This window comes from Schistocerca americana, chromosome 3 (genome assembly GCF_021461395.2).
Source record: "Schistocerca americana isolate TAMUIC-IGC-003095 chromosome 3, iqSchAmer2.1, whole genome shotgun sequence".
In the NCBI taxonomy this organism is placed as follows: Eukaryota; Metazoa; Arthropoda; class Insecta; order Orthoptera; family Acrididae; genus Schistocerca; species Schistocerca americana.
The window spans coordinates 111182869-111198695 of NC_060121.1; positions in this window are offsets into that span (position 1 = coordinate 111182869).

The following is a 15827-nucleotide window of genomic DNA, read 5'->3' on the forward strand; positions in this document are numbered from 1 at the left end:
CACAACACTGCCATCAAGAGCTTCTCTTAATCGATGCTGTGCGTACTTCGAAGACCACAGTTCAAAAATTCTAATTCAATTATGCCTAGCTCATTATCAAATGACGCTGAGTGATTACTTCGATTAGTCACTTTCATGCAAGACATTGCTTTCACTTCTTGTAGGTGACCTTTCACCTTTAGTAGTACTCCACTCATATCTTCCTGCCACCAATTATGAAGTTGTCGGACAACTACTTTTCTAGCAGAGTATCTCGCAATACTGATGACTTCCTTGAAGATAGAGTAGGCTCCAAAACTATCAGAGTCAACGTCTTCATAACTCACGCCTCATCTTTTAATCACGTGCGCGATAGGAAATGCGGCATAGCCAAAGTCAGAAAATGCTTTGAAATGCGTTACGTCGTAGTAGCACAGTTTGATAGCACTAACGCACACTGAAAAAAACGTCAAGCACGTGCAGCGGGGTCGCACAAGTAAATGTCCTCGATGGACGGCAGCTCTCTGTTCGGTTCCAGATATAGTGAGTTCCGCTCTGGGGATTGGCGCGCTACACCAGGTACACTGACCTCATTGGGTACACTGCCGAAGACGTGGGAAGGATGGCAGTGGTGGTAAAAATTCGAGAAATTATTGAAAAACATCTACAGAAGTTCGTTTTGAGTATATGAAGAAGATGAGAAATCTTTCACGCAGGAGGATCGTACAAACATACCGCCGTTTGAGTCTCGTACAGATTCCCATATGGAGGACATAGTGATAGACATCCCTGGGGTTGTGAAGCAGCTGACTAGGTTGAAAATAAATAAATCGCCAGGTCCTGATGGGATTCCAGTTCGGTTTTACAGAGAGTACTGCATTGGCTCCTTACTTAGCTTGCTTTTATAGGGTTCTCTTGCCCAACGTAAAGTCCCGAGCGACTGCAAAAAAGCGCAGGTGACGCCTGTATATAAGAAGGGTAGAAGGACGGATCCTCAAAATTACAGACCAATATCCTTAACATCGATTCGTTGCAGGATTCTCGAACATATTCTCAGTTCGAATATAACGAATGTCCTTGAGACACATAAGTTGCTGTCCATGCATCAGCACGGCTTTAGAAAGCAGCGCTCCTGCGAAACTCAACTCGCCCTTCTTTCACATGATATCTTGCGAACCATGGATGAAGGGTATCAAACGGATGCCATATTCCTTGACTTCCGGAAAGCGTTTGACTCGGTGCCCCACTGCAGACTCCTAACTAAGGTACGAGCCTATGGGATTGGTTCCCAAGTATGTGAGTGGCTCGAAGACTTCTTAAGTAATAGAACCCAGTACGTTGTCCTCGATGGTAAGTGTTCATCGGAGTGCCCTAGGGAAGTGTGGTAGCTCCGCTGTTGTTTTCTATCTACATAAATGATGTGCGGCTGTTTGCTGATGATGCTGTGGTGTACGGGAAGGTGTCGTCATTGAGTGACTGTAGAAGGATACAAGATGACTTAGACAGAATTTGTGATTGGTGTGAAGAATGGCAGCTATATGTAAATATAGATAAATGTAAATTAATGCAGATGAATAGGAAAAATAATCCTGTAATGTTTCAATACTCCATTAGTAGTGTAGCGCTTGACACAGTCACGTCGATTAAATATTTGGGCGTAACACTGCAGAGCGATATGAAGTGGGACAAGCATGTAATGGCAGTTGTGGGGAAGGTGGGTAGTCGTCTTCGGTTCATTGGTAGAATTTTGGGAAGATGTAGTTCATCTGTAAAGGAGACCGCTTATAAAACACTAATACGACCTATTCTTGAGTACTGCTCGAGCATTTGGGATCCCTATCAGGTCGGATTGAGGGAGGACATAGAAGCAATTCAGAGGCGGCCTGCTAGATTTGTTACTGGTAGGTTTGATCATCAGGCGAGTGTTACGGAAATGCTTTAGGAACTCGGGTGGGAGTCTCTAGAGGAAAGGAGGCGTTCTTCTCGTGAATCGCTACTGAGGAAATTTACTGCCGCCAACTTACATTTCGCGGAAAGACCACAAAGATAAGATAAGAGAGATTAGGGCTCGTACAGAGGCATATAGGCAGTCATTTTTCCCTCGTTCCGTTTTGGAGTGGACATAGAGAGAAGATGCTAGTTGTGGTACGAGGTACCCTCCGCCACGCACCGTATGGTGGATTGTAGACTATGTATGTAGATGTAGATGTAGATGTAGATGTAGAAGATGCAAGATTAAAGAAGAAAAACTGTTTACTTACACAGTCGAACTAGAAATTATCTAAGTCAGCTTGCTATATTTAGGGGGAGAGGAGGCACCAGGTGCGACGGCGAGTATTAGGCGCTACGAAACCTCGACCAGTAATTACATCTACAGCAGCGACATGAGTACTCTGCAGTTAATACGTAAAGTGTCGGGCAGAGGTTTTTTCGCGTAAAAAAAATGAACACTTAAATCTTTCTGTGTGATTTCCATTATTTTAATATGATGATCATTTCTCCTTCTTTATGTGCGGCCTGCTTGAGCAGATTGTCTTTTGTGTTCCACCTAATTTTCTGCTTCGCTGGAAACAGGCAACCTATTTTGACAGTTGGTGATTGAAATTTCGTGCAAAGACCTCGTCGCAACGAAAAACACCTTTTTTTAATGATTGCCATTCCAACTCGCTTATCATATCTGTGACACACTGTCCCCTATTTCGAGGTAATACAAAAGGAGGCCTTCTTTCTTTGAACTTCTTCGATGTCTCCTATCTGGTAAAGATCCCACACTGCACAACAGTATTCTGGCAGAGGACGAATAAGCGTTGTTCAGTCTCTTTAGTAGAGCTGTTGTATATTCTAACAGCTCTGCCAGCAGAACGTAGTCGTTGGTTTGTCTTCCTCGAGCAGTGCGCGGCTCGTGTTCATTCCGTTTCTTGCTTGACAACTTGTCTTTACGGAACTGTCGCCTCGTCTCTTATTCGATTTATTGGCGTCACTAAGTTGCTGGCTTGTAAGTGGCAGCAGCAGCGCGTATCGACAAGAGCACTGTCGTATTATGTTTGAAGCGACCGCTAGCATTCCGGCTCGTTGTGTGTCGGGAGTTCAGTTGGGACGGAGCGCCAGTGATCTGCGGACAGCCAGTACTCGCCGATCGCTGGCGACACTCATGTACTGTCCAACGGAAGGAGACTGGAGCGGGAACGACCTTTAGTTGATCGTTTGGTCGGTCGTCTCATCTGGCAACGTGTATTTGGTCTTTTGACCGTTTCTGGGCCTCGTCAGTTGGTCATCGTGCGGGACGTGGGTCAGTTCCTTCCTTGTGCTGAGTTGTCAGGTGGCAAATGGGCAAGTGTTTTACCTCTGCATGGCCAGCCGCGGCGACCGAGCGGTTCTAGGCGCTGCTGCTACGGCCGCAGGTTAGAATCCTGCCTGGGGCATGGATGCGTGTGGTGTCCTTAGGTTAGTTCGGTTTAAGTAGTTCTAAGTTTAGGAGACAGATGACCACAACTGTTAAGTCCCATAGTGCTTAGAGCCAGAGAGTGGGTCCGAGCCGTGTGCCCAGGTCGCCGTGTCTCCGAGTTCCGAACGGGAGTGGAGCTGCAGCGAGGTCCGGACAGCCAAGACTTGCCCGACTGTTGTTGACACACATGACGTGAGTGGGAACGACCGTTGGTTGGTCGTTCGGTCGGTCGTCTCATCCGGCGACGAGTATTTGGTCACCGACCGCTTCGGGTTCTCTGTGTGTGTGTCGACTTGTCATTCGGCCTGGTTGTTGCACAGTGATTGCTTTTACGGTTGTCTCGTGGAACGGTGTCTAGCGTGTGTAATTTCGACTGAGCAGTTATGTTAATGCTGTCTGCGAACAGGAGCAGGCAGTTGGGTCAGTGCAGCAAGGGCATTAGTGTAGTGTTCCGCAGTGTGTTTTTCCTCGCCATGTTGATGCTGTCCGTACTGCGTGTAGTTTGACAGCCTTTGGTGTAGTTCACGTTTTTGAGTGGTTATTGTGCCTTGGCTGTGTTTAGACGCCAATTTTGAAGACGTAGTGCTGCTGGTATCTTCGTCCTCGGCTGATATTTTCCGTTGTCGTGCCGTTGGTCGACGCAGTGGAATTGATTAGGTTGTTGGTCGGTCCATCAGCAGTTCCTGCGTCGGGTCGCCACGTGATTACTTAATCTTATTCTTGGCTGCCTATCTCACCTAATTTTACGTTAGAGTTACCTCCTCAGGCCGACCCTTGAAACACTTCTGAGCACCATTGTTCTGTCGTTTTTAGATTGTGCTTTTTGTCTCAAGTACGGTGCGAGGCCTTCAGCCGCCTATTAATTTAGTTTAAAACTGAACATTCTTGTTTGAACTAATTTTTGTTAAAGAGAAAAAGGAGAATTTTGATCTATTGCAAATCCTTGTTATCCAGGCCTTAAGCCCTCAGTTCTTCCATCTCTAGTCTATGGCCTTCAGCCGAGTTTTTACGTACAAATTTTTTAACTAAGGCCTTCAGCCATGTGTATTCCTTAAGGCAATTTTAATAACTTGTGTTCAGGCCTTCAGGAGCATTTTTTTGAATGCTTATAGTGGTATGTGTGATTAAGTGTTTTAGGAAAATAAAGTTTATATGTTTTGTGCAACTGACAGTAACTTATTTTTGCCCCTTTCCACAACTATAACCGTATCTGCTCTGTCCTGCGAGACCAGATTTCATTCCTCACAACATTATATACTGAAGCGCCAAGGAAACTGGTATAGGAATGCCTATTCAGAGATATGTAAACAGGCAGGTACAGGCATGCCTATTCAGATACAGAAATATGTACTTGGGCAGAAAACAGTGCTGTGGTCAGCAATGCCTATATAAGAAAAGTGTCTGGCGCAGTTGTTAGACTGGTTACTGCTGCTGCAATGGCAGCTTATCAAGATTTAAGTGAGTTTGAACGTTGTGTTACAGTCACCACATGAGCTATGGGTCACAGCATCTCAGAGATAGCGATGAAGTGGTGATTTTCCCGTATGCCCATTTGATGATGTACCGTGAATATCAGGAATCTGGTAAAACATCAAATCTTCAACATCGCTGCGACCGGAAAGAGGTCCTACAAGAATGGGACCAACGATGACTGAAGAGAATCGTTCAACATGATAGAAGTGCAACCCTTCCGCAAACTGCTGCAGATTTCAGTGCTGAGTCATCAAGAAGTCACATCGTGCGAACCATTCAACGAAACATCATTGATATGGCCTTTCGGAGCAGTTGGCCCACACATGTACCCTTGATGACTGCTTGAAGCAAAGCTTTATGCCTCGCCTGAGCCCTCAACACCGACGTTGTACTGTTGATGACTGCAAACATGTTGCCTGGTCGGGCGAATCTCATTTCAAATTCTATCGAGCATATCGACATAAGCGGGTATGGAGACAATTTCATGAATCAATCGACCATCCATGTCACCAGGCACCGTTCAAGCTGGTGTAGGCTCTACAATGGTGTGGAGCGTGTTCAGTTGGAGTGATATGACACCCCTGATACGTCTAGATATAAGTCTGAGAGGTGACACATACGTAAGCATCCTGCCTGATCACCAGCATCCATTCAGTCCATTAAGGCCACGGACGTCTCGATTCAAAAAGCTTTACCAACAGCCATATATATCAAATACCACCAGTTTCAGCAACTTAATATTGCCATCTTCAGGCCCCATATACTTTTCCCGTATTAACAAGCTTATCGTATGGTGCCATAAAACTGGAGCCGTAAATCTGAATCACATGAATCAGTTGTATAACAGTTCGGATTTATGGTTCCAGTTTTATGCCACCACATGATAAACCTCCCCCCCATGAACCATGGACCTTGCCGTTGGTGGGGAGGCTTGCGTGCCTCAGCGATACAGATAGCTGTACCGTAGGTGCAACCACAACGGAGGGGTATCTGTTGAGAGGCCAGACAAACATGTGGTTCCTGAAGAGGGGCAGCAGCCCTTTCAGTAGTTGCAAGGGCAACAGTCTGGATGATTGACTGATTTGGCCTTGTAACAATAACCAAAACGGCCTTGCTGTGCTGGTACTGCGAACGGCTGAAAGCAAGGGGAAACTACAGCCGTAGTTTTTCCTGAGGACATGCAGCTTTACTGTATGATTAAATGATGATGGCGTCCTCTTGGGTAAAATATTCCGGAGGTAAAATAGTCCCGCATTCGGATCTCCGGGAGGGGACTACTCAAGAGGATGTCGTTATCAGGAGAAAGAAAACTGGCATTCTACGGATCGGAGCGTGGAATGTCAGATCCCTTAATCGGGCAGGTAGGTTAGAAAATTTAAAAAGGGAAATGGATAGGTTGAAGTTAGATATAGTGGGAATTAGTGAAGTTTGGTGGCAGGAGGAACAAGACTTCTGGTCAGATGACTACAGGGTTATAAACACAAAGTCAAATAGGGGTAATGCAGGAGTAGGTTTAATAATGAATAGGAAAATAGGAATTCGGGTAAGCTACTACAAACAGCATAGTGAACGCATTATTGTGGCCGAGATAGATACGAAGCCCACACCTACTACAGTAGTACAAGTATATATGCCAACTAGCTCTGCAGATGACGAAGAAATTGAAGAAATGTATGATGAAATAAAAGAAATTATTCAGATAGTGAAGGGAGACGAAAATTTAATAGTCATGGGTAACTGGAATTCGAGTGTAGGAAAAGGGAGAGAAGGAAACATAGTAGGTGAATATGGATTGGGGCTAAGAAATGAAAGACGAAGGCGCCTGGCAGTATTTTGCACAGAGCATAACATAATCATAGCTAACTCTTGGTTCAAGAATCATGAAAGAAGGTTGTATACATGGAAGAACCCTGGAGATACTAAAAGGTATCAGATAGATTATATAATGGTAAGACAGAGATTTAGGAACCAGGTTTTAAATTTTAAGACATTTCCAGGGGCAGATGTGGACTCTGACCACAATGTATTGGTTATGACCTGTAGATTAAAACTGAAGAAACTGCAAAAAGGTGGGAATTTAAGGAGATGGGACCTGGATAAACTGAAAGAACCAGAGGTTGTACAGAGTTTCAGGGAGAGCGTAAGGGAACAATTGACAGGAACGGGGGAAAGAAATACATTAGAAGAAGAATGGGTAGCTTTGAGGGATGAAATAGTGAAGGCAGCAGAGGATCAAGTAGGTAGAAGGACGAGGGCTGGTAGAAATCCTTGGGTAACAGAAGAAATATTGAATTTAATTGATGAAAGGAGAAAATATAAAAATGCAGTAAATGAAGCAGGCAAAAAGGAATACAAACGTCTCAAAAACGAGATCGACAGGAAGTGCAAAATGGCTAAGCAGGGATGGCTAGAGGACAAATGTAAGGATGTAGAGGCTTATCTCACTAGGGGTAAGATAGATACTGCCTACAGGAAAATTAAAGAGACCTTTGGAGAGAAGAGAACCACTTGTATGAATATCAAGAGCTCAGATGGCAACCCAGTTCTAAGCAAAGAGGGGAAGGCAGAAAGGTGGAAGGAGTATATAGAGCGTCTATACAAGGGCGATGTACTTGAGGACAATATTATGGAAATGGAAGAGGATGTAGATGAAGATGAAATGGGAGATAAGATACTGCATGAAGAGTAGACAACATTCCATTACAACTACTGATGGCCTTGGGAGAGCCAGTCCTGACAAAACTCTACCATCTGGTGAGCAAGATGTATGAAACAGGCGAAATACCCTCAGACTTCAAGAAGAATATAATAATTCCAATCCCAAAGAAAGCAGGTGTTGACAGATGTGAAATTTACCGAACAATCAGTTTAATAAGCCACAGCTGCAAAATACTAACACGAATTCTTTACAGATGAATGGAAAAACTAGTAGAAGCCGACCTCAGGGAACATCAGTTTGGATTCCGTAGAAATACTGGAACACGTGAGGCAATACTGACCTTACGACTTATCGTAGAAGAAAGATTAAGAAAAGGCAAACCTACGTTTCTAGCATTTGTAGACTTAGAGAAAGCTTTGACAATGTTGATTGGAATACTCTCTTTCAAATTCTAAAGGTGGCAGGTGTAAAATACAGGGAGCGAAAGGCTATTTACAATTTGTACAGAAACCAGATGGCAGTTATAAGAGTCGAGGGACATGAAAGGGAAGCAGTGGTTGGGAAAGGAGTAAGACAGGGTTGTAGTCTCTCCCCGGTGTTATTCAATCTGTATATTGAGCAAGCAGTAAAGGAAACAAAAGAAAAATTCGGAGTAGGTATTAAAATCCATGGAGAAGAAATAAAAACTTTGAGGTTCGCCAATGACATTGTAATTCTGTCAGAGACAGCAAAGGACTTGGATGAGCAGTTGAACGGAATGGACAGTGTCTTGCAGGGAGGATATAAGATGAACAACAACAAAAGCAAAACGAGGATAATGGAATGTAGTAGAATTAAGTCGGGTGATGCTGAGGGAATTAGATTAGGAAATGAGGCACTTAAAGTAGTAAAGGAGTTTTGCTATTTGGGGAGCAAAATAACTGATGATGGTCGAAGTAGAGAGGATATAAAATGTAGACTGGCAATGGGAAGGAAAGCGTTTCTGAAGAAGAGAAATTTGTTAACTTCGAGTATAGATTTAAGTGTCAGGAAGTCATTTCTGATAGTATTTGTATTGAGTGTAGCCATGTATGGAAGTGAAACATGGACAGTAAATAGTTTGGACAAGAAGAGAATAGAAGCTTTCGAAATGTGGTGCTACAGAAGAATGCTGAAGATTAGATGGGTAGATCACATAACTAATGAGGAAGTATTGAATGGGATTGGGGAGAAGAGAAGCTTGTGGCACAACTTGACCAGTAGAAGGGATCGGTTGGTAGGACATGTTCTGAGGCATCAAGGGATCACCAATTTAGTATTGGAGGGCAGCGTGGAGGGTAAAAATCGTAAGGCGAGACCAAGAGATGAATACACTAAACAGATACAGAAGGATGTAGGTTGCAGTAGGTACTGGGAGATGAAGAAGCTTGCACAGGATAGAGTAGCATGGAGAGCTACATCAAACCAGTCTCAGGACTGAAGACCACAACAACAACAATGACAAACTTGTTAAAATGAAAAAAGCATATGAGGCCTGAAGATGGCAATATTGAGTTAACGAAACTGGTAGCATTTGATATATAAAGTAACCCAAAATCTATGGCTGTTGGTAAAGTTCTTTAGAAGATGGACCACTAGGCAAATTTTATAAAAAATTGCTCGCTAACACACAATTCTGTTATTTTTTTATAAAATTGACCTAATAATCTAGAACCTACATTTATTATCTACTATCCCTTATACCTAATAATAATATACTATAATATAATATAATAACAGCTATAATAAAAAATCATTTATTTTACATACATTTCCCATAGGTGAATGTAATGTAATTAAATATATTAGAGAACTAACTATTTCAAAAAATAATTTTCAAAAAAGCATTTTTACAACTTTTTCTTAGCCTCAAAAATTGTCCTATTTTTGACTTTTGTGAAAAATGTGCTCTTTAAAAATATATTGAAGAATACGTATATAAAAATCATTTTTTAAACTTTTTCTTAGACCCAAAAATTGTCATATTTATGACTTTTGTGAAAAACGTGTTTTTCTTAAATTATATTAAAGAATAAGCATATAAAATTATTTACATTCTGCTTTAGCAGCCATAAGATTATTATGAGTTGTTGTTTGTAAATGTTTTTTGAAGGAAGACTAATTTACACTTCTACCACATTCAGATAAATAAGAAAAGTACTTTACTTTACTTTCATCTACCTAGTTTCAGCTACTTTTTGAAAACAATTAATTTTTATGGATGTAAGTAAATTAATTAAAATTTATTAACTAACAAAAATAAATTATATTAAAACTTAAATGGACAACAAAAATGGACAACAATAACAAAATAAATAAACTTAATTAGTCGACAAAGTACATTATTTTAAAAACCACATTGAGAAAGTAAGTACATAATTAAAATGTATTAGTTAACAATAGTAAATAATTATTGAATTAGTTAACAAAATTAAATTATATTAAAACTTTCAGTTTTTATTTTTTTATATCTTTCTTAAAACCTTTCTGAAATGTGTATAAATGAAGTTAACATTTTTATAAATTTAAGTTCTTCATTCATTTATATAGAAACAAATATTAATAATTAAAAATTTTCAGTAAGTATTCTATGTTGTGTATCATAAGTAAGATTCTTTTTACCATACGTAATTACATAATCAAGTGTAGCATTTGGAATTTTGTCATTAAAAGTTTCACAAAGTATTTTAATTGTTTTTTGTGTAGTTACCACATTATTTCTACATGTCATATTCACTACATAAATTGGATAATTATTTATAAAACTAAATGGACTAATATCAATATTTTATTTTAGTAAAGTCATTCTTTTAAAATCAAGAAATGCATCATATACTTTAAGAAAACTATTTGGTGGATTAATATTCCACATTTCTTGAGGAAAAACTACATTTCTACCATTTTTTAAATATATATTCTGTAGTTTTACATGATCAAATAATTATGTATCAAATAATTGATTATTTTTACGATTTGTCTGAAATACAACAAATACAAAATAAGGCATATCAAATTCTGTAGAGTTATAGAAATTTGTTATATCTAGTTCAAAACTGTTTTCACCAGATAAACCAGTAACTTCTTCTGTTTGAAGTTCATAAAAAGAAATAGGTATTTTGGGATTTTTAAAAATATTTTTACATTGTTGAAATTCACAATTTGGTTCATATTTAACAACAGGGACACGAATTTCCATAGATTCCATAGTAATTTTATATTCTTTAGGTAAGGTATCTTTTATTTCAACTCCAGCATCATTTGCATCAGATCAACATAGAATTACATCTCCAGAAGATGAACTACGTGTAGAAATTACAGTTAACTCTCCTTCAAACATAATTTCTTTATAATCTTTAAAAAATCCACCAAGTAATCATAATGGGTAAAGTACTTCATTTCTTTCACTGTTTATTTTTCCTGTATTAAGGATGGTGCTTCTAAACTTATTTTGTCAGTATCAGATGAAGTTAAATGCAATAAAACTATTGATGAAATAAAAGGATGTTTAATTCTAGATAAACAATTATTTCCTTTTTTATTGTTACAAAGTCAAACAATTTAGTTATATAATTATCAATTAACGTTTTCTTTAATTTTTCATCATAAGTTGGATAATCTGTACCATCATTTCCAATAATAAGAAAATTCATGTATAATTGTGCATGATTTGGATGTAGCCAACAATCAACAATATTTATTTCGAATCCTGTATCTTTGTTAGGAACATTTAAATGATTTTTAGTTTTTTCATTAACAGAACGTGAGTAAAACTGATAACTTTCAATTTTATTAATGACAGTCTAAATTGTTATAGTAGTTATTTATTACAGAAAAAATGTAGTAAGATATTTTTAAAATAAATGTTACAATAGCACCATTACAGTTAGTTAAATTATCATTTTCATCAGTTATAGTAACTTCTAAATCTTGAATTCTATTGAAAATAGCAACATTTACAGAATATTTTGGTTCATAAATTTTTGGTCCATCAAATTCTGCATTAGGCTTAAATGAAGCAATAATATTAGTTTCTTCATGAAAATTATTACTATGTTTTACATATGCTCCATAAGGAAGATTAAAATTTATATTTATTAATTCAAAAGGAATTATTTTAGGAACATCTTCAGCTACAGCTTTTTCATTAGGTAAAACAACTTCATTATTAAAACCAAGTAAATTTCAAATACTATCTTGTATATCCATACATAATTTTACATCACTTTCAATAATAATTCTATTTACAACATCATCTGCTTTAATATGTATATTAGGTTTTTTAAATCCATTATTTTTTTAAAATTTTTAAAACTATTGACCTACAGGAATTTCTATTGTTTCTCCATCACAATAATGTTTATTATTTTTTGTTGTAATATTTGGTGTTAAAAAGTTGAATAAAAACCAACTAATAAAACATTAGTATAATTATCACATAATGGAACAGTTAATCTTTTTCTAAGTATACTACATTTATCACTAAGTTGAAAAAGGCGGCTCATTTACTATTGAAAAATTATTAATAAATCTATTAAATAGTGAAAAATATAAATAATGTAAAAAAATACATAAATGAAAAATATAAATAAATAAAAATACAAGCAAAAAATAAATTATAAACTAAATCAGATTGAGAACCTAAAGTCAGAATTAAAGAAAATAATTTAAATAACAAACATGGTAAGCTTTTACCAAATAATATAAGATATGCAATAATTGGAACAAGTGGTTGTGGAAAACAACATTAATAATTGATTATTACATTTTAGCTCCAGGATGGTTAAACTGGAATAAAATTAAACATTTGTATATTTATTCAAAAAGTTTAGAACAACCAAAGTATCCAGAATTTATAAAACAATGTAAATGAATCGAACATAAAATTAATAATCAAACTGTTAGTTTTATTGAAAATAATGAAGAAATTATTCTATTAGATGAATGTAAAGAAAATTCAGTTGTTGAATTATATGATTTTATTATAGAAATTCAACATACCGTTAGAGATTATTTAACTGGAGGCATAAAGGTATAGATTGTTTTTATTTTGCTCAAACGCATTCAAAAATACCAAAACAGTTTGTAAGAGACAAATTTTAATTTTTTAAATATATTTAGGCAAGATGATACAAAATTAAATCATATTTGTCACGAATTTGTTGATGGAGATTAAAATTCTGATAATTTTAAAGAAATGTGTAGTAAATGTTGGAATGATGACTTTGGTTTTTTAACAATAGATATGTATAGAAAAATAAATGAAGGATGATTTAGAAATAAAATACATTTCTTAACAACATAAACATTAAATAAACACATTAAACAAAAAACATAAACATAAACATTAAATTTAAATGTTTAACATAAACATAAACGTTAAACATAAACATAAACAAAAATGTTCAACATAAACATAAATTTTAAATATAAACATTAAACTAAATTAATGTTTTTTCTTCCTTAATAAATGTTTGTAAAGTATGATGAAGAAGTTGTTAAAAAAGCTCAACAAAATAGAAAGCTGAAAAATTAAAAGAAAAATTTAAACTTTGGATAAAACAAGCAAGGACAAAATATGGAAAAGAACAAAAGGAAGATAAACCTGTTATTGATGCTATTGAAAAAGTAAAACAAGGTATTGAAGGTTTAGGTGATAATGTTTTAAAAGCAGTTGAAGAAAATAGGGAAGTTGGAAAACAAATGATTCCATATCGTCTCTTAGAGAAGATTTTGGAGATTTATCACCAATTAAAAGATTGGTCTGATGATATTCGTGGAAAATATGACCGTAAATTAAGTAAAACAGAAATTAATGATATATTTAATAAATATGAAGAAGAAAATAAAAGTAAAAATATAAATGAAAATGAAAGTAAAAATATAAACGAAACTAAAAAGATAAATGGTAGTGAAAGAATGCCAAAGTATATAAATGAGTGAAGATAAAGTATTTGGTTTAAAACCTGTTGGTATATTTAAATATGTTCATAATTTACCTGTAGAATTTAATGATCATATGATGACTGGTGATAAATCATATGAAGATGAAGATCGATTAATGAAACTTTTAATTGAAATACAAATTACTATGGAAGATTTAAATAAAAAGGTTGATGCTGTAGGTTTAAAAATTATGCAGATATATTATTTAATTAAGGAACATTATATTCTGATAACAATCCAAATAAAATAAGATCAAGATCGAGAGGGGGTAATAAATATAATTACTTAACAAAAGAAATTTCATGAACCTACTATTCTGTCATAGTAGGAGGAGAGGTGACATTCCAATGTGCCATGTCCCAGGTGGCTGATAGGGAAGTCCTCACCGGTTTACTGGCGGACTTGAGTGAAATAAAATAGCTCTCGTGGACCAAACACACCCTCTCCGTTTAACAACTGTGGTTGTAAATCGGAGCTTGCTCCAAGTAAGGTTGACAACTTTTGAAAGTCAATTATGGAAAGGTCTTTTAGGAAAAAAATTCCACTGTCCGGCTCAAAAAGACAGGAAAAGGCTACATCGGATTCGGTGGGTAGTCAGCTAGAAGACAGCAATGAATTGGAGTGTTTGCAACCATCAAAATGGGCACTAAAACACAAAAAGAAGATTAAACATGAGCAGATAAATTATGTAGCAACACACAACATAAAACTCACTACTTCAGGCAGGAAAACTCAAGGATCTCAAAGATGAACCAAATAAACGAAAAATTTAATAACAGGGATCCAAGAAATGATAAACACCACAGGGGACCCATTCGAATCACAAGGATACAGAATTTATAATGGGAAACCAGGACCGAGGGCAATGAAACAATGTCCCCAGTTTGGAACAGGGTGTTTAGTAAACACAAAAATAATAGATTCAGTAACGGATTTCCAAGCAGTATCACCAAGAATTGCGACTCTAAGCTTTAAAACAATGAATAAAACCTATACAATAGTAAATGCTCATGCCCCAACAAATGAAAAAAATTGTCTAACAAAACAAAGGAAAAGGTATATAAATTTTGGGACCTTCTAGAACAAACTGTCAACAGAGTAAATAAAAAGAATGTAAAAATCTTATTGGGAGATTTCAATGCTCAGTTGGGAAAAGAAAGGAAATATAAATATATAACTGGAAAATGGATTCCTCATAAATTTACGAACAAAAACGGTCAAAGACTTGTAGAACTCTGCAGAGAAAACAACCTTATATCTAAATCAACATACTTTAAGAGGAAGCCAAGTCAACTTAAAACACGGCAACATCCAGAGTGGAGGAAGTGGAAGTGGCAGCTAGACCATGTCTGTAAGGACAAAAATTTTCATCAGGAGATCCACAACGTTAAAGTACTGAGGGGAGCAGACAGAGGCACAAACCATTATATAGTTAAAATTAAAATCAAATTTACTCCATTATAGAAGAGGACCGGAAAAACTAATAAAATAAAAAGGTTTGACCCACATCAGCTAATTAAAAATAATAAATACCAACAAATAACACAAACCATCAAATTAACAGACAATCTAGAACAACTAGTGCCTAGTCTTAAGAAAGAAGCAGAGAATCTAGCTCCCTTGAGCTAACATGCGTGGTGGACATCAGAATGTGACAAATTCCATGAAGATAGACACCAAGCATTGTTAAAGTTTCAAATACATAAAACTGAAGAAAATGCCATCAACCTAAAAAATGGAAGAAAAAAATTCACACAAAATATTAGAAGAAACAAGAGAGGATTCCATAAAGATATTATAAACTCTATAGAAGGTAATTATCATAGAACCAACTCCAGGAACTAACATAAAATCTTTGGGAAACAACTACATCAATATGAGGCCCCTACACTAATACTGAAAGATGAAGCATGACACACAGTAACAAGGAAAATGCAGAAATCATGTCAAAAGCATTTAACAAACTTATGAATTGCAAGGAACCCAAAGAACCCTTACAAATCAACATAAATACCCCAATAAAAACCTAACAAACTAGAACCGTAGAAAAAATTCTTAAAGAACAAAAAAATTATAAGGTATGTGGAGAAGATCAGGTTTTTGTTGAAATATGGAAATATGCAAGTGACACAGTCAAGACCTCCTTACACATGGCTCTAGCAAAAATTTGGGTAACAGAACGATTCCTCGAGCATTGGACCACAGCTGTCATCCTCCCACTGCACAAAAAGGGAGATAAGAGCAACTCAGACAACTACAGAGGAATCTCTCTTCTAGACTGCACATACAAAATTCTATCCAAGATCCTAT